The 8,219-nt window shown below is 37.7% G+C and overlaps 1 non-coding gene across 1 annotated transcript; it reads left to right on the top strand.

Annotated features, from left to right (window-relative positions):
- The first annotated feature begins 518 nt into the window (after positions 1 to 518).
- TRNAY-GUA (transfer RNA tyrosine (anticodon GUA)) lies at positions 519 to 613 on the top strand. Its single transcript has 2 exons — positions 519 to 555; positions 578 to 613. It is a non-coding gene; the product is annotated as a tRNA-Tyr (tRNA).
- The last annotated feature ends 7,606 nt before the right edge of the window (positions 614 to 8,219 follow it).

The raw sequence follows: 8,219 nt of genomic DNA, 5'->3' as shown, positions 1-8,219 counted from the left end.
ATTGAGATAATTCTTAGTAGTATAAAAGAAGAAGAATACAACAAGGATGTCATTAAGAGTTCAGAGCCCATTCTTGATAGTTAAGATCCACTAATCAACTAGAACAAACCATCTGATAGTAATCCCCCTCATCCTCTTACCAATATAATTTTTATTATTTAATTATACTTTTTTCAATTTTTGTAATCTACAACATAAATCTTAAAGATTTGAATCCATTCCACTTATACTTTTACAAAATTATATTATATTTTTATAAAAATACATCCTCATAAAAAATAATTATAATAATAATAATAAAAAAACGCTTTTCTCTACAATAAGGCGTCTAATTATTCGGTCCCCTCGCCTTATTGCGTTATTGATAACTTCTCCAGTTTAAAATCTGCGAATGTCCGAAGAATGATTTGATCGTCGAAGTTCCACTTGTTTCTGGGGAATCTATTTAGCGGAATAAAGAAGTCTGTAGTATATTTTAAAAACAATATAATTAATTTAAGAGAGCTTGACTAACGTATCCGACCTTAGCTCAGTTGGTAGAGCGGAGGACTGTAGTGGAACAGAAAATTCCTTAGAAATCCTTAGGTCGCTGGTTCGATTCCGGCAGGTCGGAATTTTTAAATTTACAAAATTTCACTACATTTATTGAAAAGTTAAATATAATAATTATAAATAAATTCTGCTTCATTATTCCTAGATTTCGCAATATATGGTATCTTTTGTTCAAAGATTTTCCATGGGTCCATTATAAAGGCAATAAGGGATCTTCAGCTAAGGATGTTGGATAGTTAGGGCATGTTATTTTAAGGCACATCAATTTGTATTAAATTGATAATTGAATGTTTAGAAGTGTGATAGCATGTTAGTTATGGGAAAAAATTGAATATTATTTTTATTAATTAATTTTTTAATTTTTGAAAGATTTACTATTAAATTTTTAGTAGTTTCATAAGATCTTGATTTTCTTATTGTATTCTTTATTATTTTTAAATATTAAACAAATCAATTTTAAAATTTTGAGTCTTTTAAGTTGAAGTTTGTGTCTGATCATTAATCATGTATGCAATTTAAAGGTTTGGCAAAATTATTATGGGCAAAGAACCATGACTTATAATTTGCTGTTCACAAATTGTAATTTACAGTTTGTAATTTTATTATCATAATAGCTGCAATCCATTAACAACCATAATTACAAAAAAGTGGTGGTAGTGACATAACTTAGAATAGGAATGCATAACAAATGCAAGATATGCAAATGTGTCTTATTACATGATTTAACTTGATATGTAGTGTATGCTTTCATGCAGTATTTCATTACTTATGTTAAATGTGATTTTATGGATTACTGACATGCACTGACACATTTACTTTATATGTGCGATGCATTATTTGTATGTTTCGTGTTTGCAAGTGTATGGGATGCGAAGGGATGATTTTCCTTCACTCACTCCGGTGAGACAAGGAACATCACGATTCTCCTTCATCGGTGTGTGTTCCATGTCTGTTTATATATTTGTCTATATGCATGTGTGGTTTGTTGATGAAGGACATTGTAGGTACAAGTACCGGGTAGGTACGTGGTATCAACTCCACCTGGTTTCACAAGTCTGAGCATGCCTTATTTGTCTGATGGGAGTGGAGGAGATAGTTGTTGGACCCTAACTTGACCGCAGTTACACTCATGTGAGTGTTGTTAGTCGACCATCTTTCCCATTTGTTTGGTATGCGAGTCATAATGCTTTGATATTTTCGTTTTGTGAGTCGTCGTTTGATCATTCCTCATTTTGCGTGCTTCCGATTATTTGAATAGTTATTAAAATTGAGTGAATGATGTTATTGTGTTGGCGTAATTAGTTATTCAATATGCCCTTGAGTTTATTGATTTAATTAAATAAATGGAGTTGCTAGATTTAAATGGTTAAATTTGCACAATATATTGTGTTATAGTTGTATTAAATTATTGGAAAAAAAAAAAGTAAATGCTTTGCTATTTAAATTTTAAATGCTAATGTTGAGTTAAAGTCTCATGGGAAAAGAAAATGAAAAATAAATAAAGGCATTTCCTTTTTACATTTTTATTTAGCTTTTAGCTTTTTTATTTTGTTAAGAAAAAAAGGGGATTGTGGCATGAAAAAGGGAATTAGATTTCTTTTACTTTTTAAAATAGTTTATTCTTATTGGTTGGAAAAACTTTTTTTTTAAATAGATTAATAATTGTAGAGGGGCAACACCCTTGTATTAATCAAAACTTGAAAAAAACATAGCTAGTTCAGAAAGAGCCGTAGGGGAAAGAACCAGTAAGAAAACCCCCTACCATTGCTCCAATAGAAAATACAAAAAAGCTAGCTGCACTAGTCGAAATGCTAAAAAGCAAGGAGAAAGCAACCAGAGGAGAAAAAATGTCAGTTGGACCAAAGGCCTAAATAGAAATTGGTACAAGGAAATCATGATTCTTCTGAATTTGAGTCAGGGTCCTCGGTATTGGGGGCAGGAGTAGCAGCTGCATCCAAAACTACCGGGCAATCATTCCCGCAAGCTACATGGGCCAGTGATTCCGCTTTCTCCCAGGGGTGATGGTCATCATCTAGAATCCATTCTTCTCCACTGCCAAGCCCCCAAGAGTTGCCTTCAACTATGTCACCGTTGGCTGTAATACCAAGGTCTTCTCTTCCCGCAATCCCTTCCTCTTGGATATAGGTGCATCTCCAGGAAGCCGTGAAGCCGAGCTGTATATCGGCAATCTTGCAGAGGAACTCAATATTTCTGGTAATAATGGGCCAGGAGGCTTCCAAGGCATTGAAGTCAAGAGAGCTTACGATCACCATTTTACGCACCCCCGCACCATTTCCCAAACTCATATAATAGTATTGGGGAAAGGGCAATCTGAGATTGCCATCGACATTATCCAAAATTGCGTCAATCTCCCCAAAAAATCAATGCTCAAACACCATTTGGGTGAGAAGCTTCGCCCTTTGCTTGCTAGTCCCATGTAGAGTAGTATGGCTAGGAAGAAAGTCGAGATGTTTGCATTAGCTCTGTATCTATGGTATGCATTAAGGAATTCCTCCCCCAAAATCCTTTTAACACAGTGTAGAATCAAAGGGTGACTCGAGGAAAGAACCGATTGTAGGCGCTTATCAGAGATTTTGCCTAGGAATGCCATCTGACACCAGGTTGCCTCCAACAAAATTAGTGTTTCCATTGTAAGCAGCAGAGCAAGAAATGTGAAGAGTTTGATGTGTTTAAAATAAGCAGGTCATCCTTTATTTATCTTGATAATTCAAAATGGTTGAGGAGCTCGAGGGCTTAGCTAAGCGAGCCAAATTAATTCGCACAAACAAGGTACATCTTAAGCATGCCACCTTAATTGCAATTGATTGCCACTTTGATGCCAACTGTCGTCCGACTTTACTGTATCTAAAAGTAATGATGCAAATTAGATATCTTATGACAACATCTAAACTGGAGCTCAAGTTAATGATCCTGGTGGGGTCATACTACCGAAAGCAAAGAGAATACTGGTTGGGGATAGTCAAGAGGCCGGTAAGAATACATCTCCCGATGGGAACTACCAATCGGTAAGGGCCAAGCCACCGGGGGCACAAATATCCCTTCTTAGGATTGGATGTAACACTTCAGCCATAATAATTATCATAATCAAAATATAGATGTGCCTCCATTTGAACTGGGTATATGGAGAGGGACCTAAATGCATCCACTTATCAGAAATTTGCTAAAAAATCGTTCGACGGCAACAACAAAGGTGCTGGAGTAACTTTGAAGAAATCCTAAACCGAAGCGTAGAAATTACCGATTGGGGGGAAAGGTGCAAGAGGCCTATGTAAACAAAGGCAACGCTAACCGGTAAAGACCAGAAAGTCAGGACTGATACCCTTATTGGTGTGAACCAGAATGACCACCATCAAAGGGAGACCTGTACCCAACAAGGGTACATCCCCCCGTTTGTACTCCCGACCGGTAGAGACCAAACTCTGGGGAACCAAAGTGGTTCATACCTCTGCCAAAATAAATGCAGCATTTAGACCATAATGATTGCTATAATCAAGATTTACCTATGCCTAAGCCGAATGCCCGGATCAAGACCACCGTCTGCAATTGCCAACTTAGATAGTTTGTCTGCCTCCACATTGCTTTCTCTATAGATACGACTGATCCGAAAATCTTCAAAGGTCTCAAGCAAACCCACCATAGGTCGAAGCCATAAGTTGAGACACCAACTGGGGGTATGGTTATTATGAACAACATTGATAACATTTAGTGAATCACCCTCCAAATGGACTCTTTTTATCCCCAACTCAGCCCCTAATTGCAAACCTCTAAATGCCGCTCGGAATTCAGCCTCATTGTTAGTGGCCAGACTGATGTCTTCAGAAATTTCCTTAATGCAAATGCCCTCAGAATCTCTAATACAACATCCAATACTACTACGCCCTGAATTCTTTGTAGAGGCACCATCGAAGTTAATCTTATGCCACCTTGGTTCTGGGGCTTCCCACTTAACATTCAATCTTAGATTAATCGGTATCACACGATTACCATTATCGAAAAGTGAGGGGATGTTCAAATTAGGGAACGCAAGCTTTAACTTCCAATCCCAATCAGTGTATAGATTCTTTTTTAGCAATTTGGACTTGGCCGCTTCGTTCAGGAGTTCAACCAGGTGGTTCTCAATTTTCCCACAGAGGGCTAACTGGCCCATCTCTTTATCCTGGAAAATTTTTCGACTCCTTTCTTTGCAAATTTCCCAAATCATCTGTGATGGAATGATAACAAATAAGTCCCCAAATAACACTTTGCATTTTGATTTCAGCCATAGTAGAAACCAATCATCCAAACCTTTTGGAAAAGAGCATACCAGATTTAACTTACCCATAAAATGCCAGCAACATTTGCTGGAGAAATTGTAGTGTAGCAAGAGGTGATCAATTGTTTCCTCTTGATTCCGACATAATACACATCTACTAGGCCCATTTATACCTAATTTAAGGAGTCTTTCATTGGTTAAGATTTTCCTCTGGAAAGCCATCCAAGCAAATGAACCTGCTTTAGGAAGAAGATGTTTGTGCCAAAACAGCCTAACCGGCCAATCCTTCTTATCTACAACAAATTCTTTCAATTTATAGCCAAAACATAACTTATACTTACCATCAAAAGAGCCACACCATCTAATGATGTCCTCATCCGGGGATGAATGAATAATTCAATTCTTTAGAATATCGGTAAGAAGGTCTTTTTGATTTTGGGCTAGAACCAATGGGTCTAGAGAGTTCCACACCCATTTGTCCATACCATTCTCCTTAATTGAATGACCATAATCACATACCTTGTGACCCCAAAGCCGACAAGTTTCTCTCATTATAGGTTGGAGAATGGGGTTATGACACAAAGATTCATTTCCACTCCAAGAATCCAGCTAGAAGGATGCATTCCTCCCATTTCTGACATCCCAAGTGACCTAATCGCTAATGATCTCTCTGTATTCCAGAATAAAGTTCCAAATGGCTGAGCCCCTATGAGGGTTGGTAACTATGAGAATCCTTTTAGGCTCAAGAGAGTCCAGATATTTGTGTTTAAGGATTCTTGACCATCTCTGATTACCGCCTCTACAAATTTCCCACACTAGTTTTGCACCCATAGCCAAATTCATAATAGAAATCTGACGAATGCCTGCACCTCCAACATTTTTTGGTTTGCTTATTTTTCCCCAGGCAATGAGTGGAAACTTCCCTTTATCATTTGAGCCATTCCAAAGGAAATTTCTCATTATGGTGATTAACTCATCTTCTATGGCAACTGGTAGCTTCAAACAAGCCATGGAGAAAACCGGTAAGGTAGAGAGGACTGATTTTATCATAGTAAGCCTGGCGATAGATGATAACCATTTCCCTTTCCAATTTTCAAGCCTAGCTTTACATTTATCAATAAGATGTGTCCAATAGCAAGTCCTATTATGACCAATAAAAAGAGGAGTCCCAAGGAATTTACCTGGATAGTTTGCCACTCTTAAATTAAGGATTCTTGATAGGACAGCTTGCATATTCGGCATCATGTTAATAAAGAATACTTCTGACTTGTTCCAATTGATTTTCTGCCCCGAAGCCTTGCAGTAGTCATTCAGGCATGTATTTATTATCCTTGCCTCTCTTCTGCTAGAGGCTCCAAAAAGAATAGTATCATCGGCAAATTACAAGTGGGTTGAATATTCAATTCCTGTGGCCACATTGACACCCACCCAGTGACCATCACATTGAAGAGCTTTAATCATCCAACCTAAAGCTTCAGCCATAATTATAAATAGAAATGGTGACATAGGGCCCCCTTGGCAAATGCCTTTTGTTGAAGGGAAGAAACCATGAGATGAACCATTAACCAAAACTGAGAATTTGGGGGTTGAAAGACAATTCTTGTTCCAAGTGATCCATCCATTACAAAAGCCAAATTTCCTCAATACATCAACAAGAAAATCCCTGTCCACCATGTCATAGGCTTTCATGATGTCCAACTTTAATATCATTACAAGAATATTTAGTCTTCCTAACGGTGTGGAGGGTTTCATGAGTAGATATGATACCTTCAACAATAGAGCGACCAGGGGTAAAGCCACTCTGTTCATCTGAAATAATATTTCCTAGAAGAGGTTTTAGCCTATTAGCAATAATCTTTGTTACTATTTTATAAACTGAGTTGCATAAAGAAATTGGTCTAAAATCACCCATTTGCTGAGGGTTCTTTTTTTTCAGAACTAAGGCTAGAAAGGTATGATTGATGGCTCCCAACATAGTCAATTTTTCCTGGATTCTTCTATTGCTAGGTGCAAATCCTGGGCGATAATGTCCCAAAAATAATGAAAGAAGGCTGCAGGAAAACCATCAAGGCCCGGAGTCTTATTACAATTCAACTGGAAGGTAACTTTCCTGACTTCTTCTAAGTCAATAGGTTTGAAGAGCTCTATATTGTGTCTTTCAGTAATTAAAGGAGGGATTGCATCTAGAATTTTGTTTCTTGCTTCTTGATCAATCTGACAATTGCCATTCATCATAGATTCAAAGTGTCTAACTACTTCCTGGGCAATATCCTCATAATCTCTGGCAATACTACCATGCGGTTTAACCACCTCCGATATTATGGATCTACTGCAACTAGCATTAGTCGATCTGTGGAAGAACTTGGTATTTCTATCTCCATCCTTAAGACAAAGTTCTCTGGATTTCTATCTCCAGTGAATATCTTCACATCGGAGAATTTCATTTAGCTCTGACTTGAGTGAGCTTTCCCTTTGGAAGAGAACTTCATTCATGGCTGACTTAATGACGAAATTGGAAAGATCCTCCAGTTCTGTTGTAACCCTGAGTTTCTCCATATGGATGTTTTGGAACTGACTCAAATTCCACTCTTTGATTTTGATCTTAATAAACTTGAGTTTCTTATTTATCTTGAACAACCTTGAGTTGTTTCCAAGAACCAGTTCATTCCACCATGCTGCTACCAGATCATGTAAATATGGTGCTCTAAGCCACATCGACTCAAACCGGAAAGGATGGCCACCCTCAGAATGTCCTAGAGACACATTAAGGAAAATAGGGAAATGATCTGAACCTATAAGGGGTAGAATGGCTGATTCAAGAATAAGATTTTGAGCTAGCCCATCACCAGCCACCAGAAATCGATCAAGACGTTCTGCAATTTCAGTGAAACTGGTATGCTTATTCATCCATGTAAAGGTACCATTCTTAGGGACAATATCCAATAGCTAATCCTTATCAACAAAATCCTAGAAATCTTTCTGAGCCATACCAATCCTCTGAATACCACCCTTATTTTCATTACTTACCAAGATAGCATTGAAGTCGCCTGCAAACACACAGCTGCCCATATTGATGTTTTGGAGTTTGTTTGACAGGAGAGCCCTTAGCTCACATTTGTCATTAGCAGTAGAGGGTCCGTAGACATTAAAGAGATTGAAACTCTCATTTTTGCATAAACTAGTGACCAGACAATGCTGCCAATATTTATCTTCACCAAGGAGAGTGATTTGAACCTTCAAAGCATTCCAGATTCTTCCCATGCCACTAGAGGCTCCCTCGGATTGCCTTAAAAGACCTTTCCATTGTTTCCATTCTTCCATTTTTTTTCCAATCTCACACTGACTCCATTTAGTGTCCTGTAATACCCAAATATCCCCCTTAGTTTCATCAATC

This window comes from Cryptomeria japonica, chromosome 7 (genome assembly GCF_030272615.1).
Source record: "Cryptomeria japonica chromosome 7, Sugi_1.0, whole genome shotgun sequence".
In the NCBI taxonomy this organism is placed as follows: Eukaryota; Viridiplantae; Streptophyta; class Pinopsida; order Cupressales; family Cupressaceae; genus Cryptomeria; species Cryptomeria japonica.
Note: the sequence above shows the minus strand (reverse complement) of the source record. Positions and strands in the feature narration are given on the sequence as shown.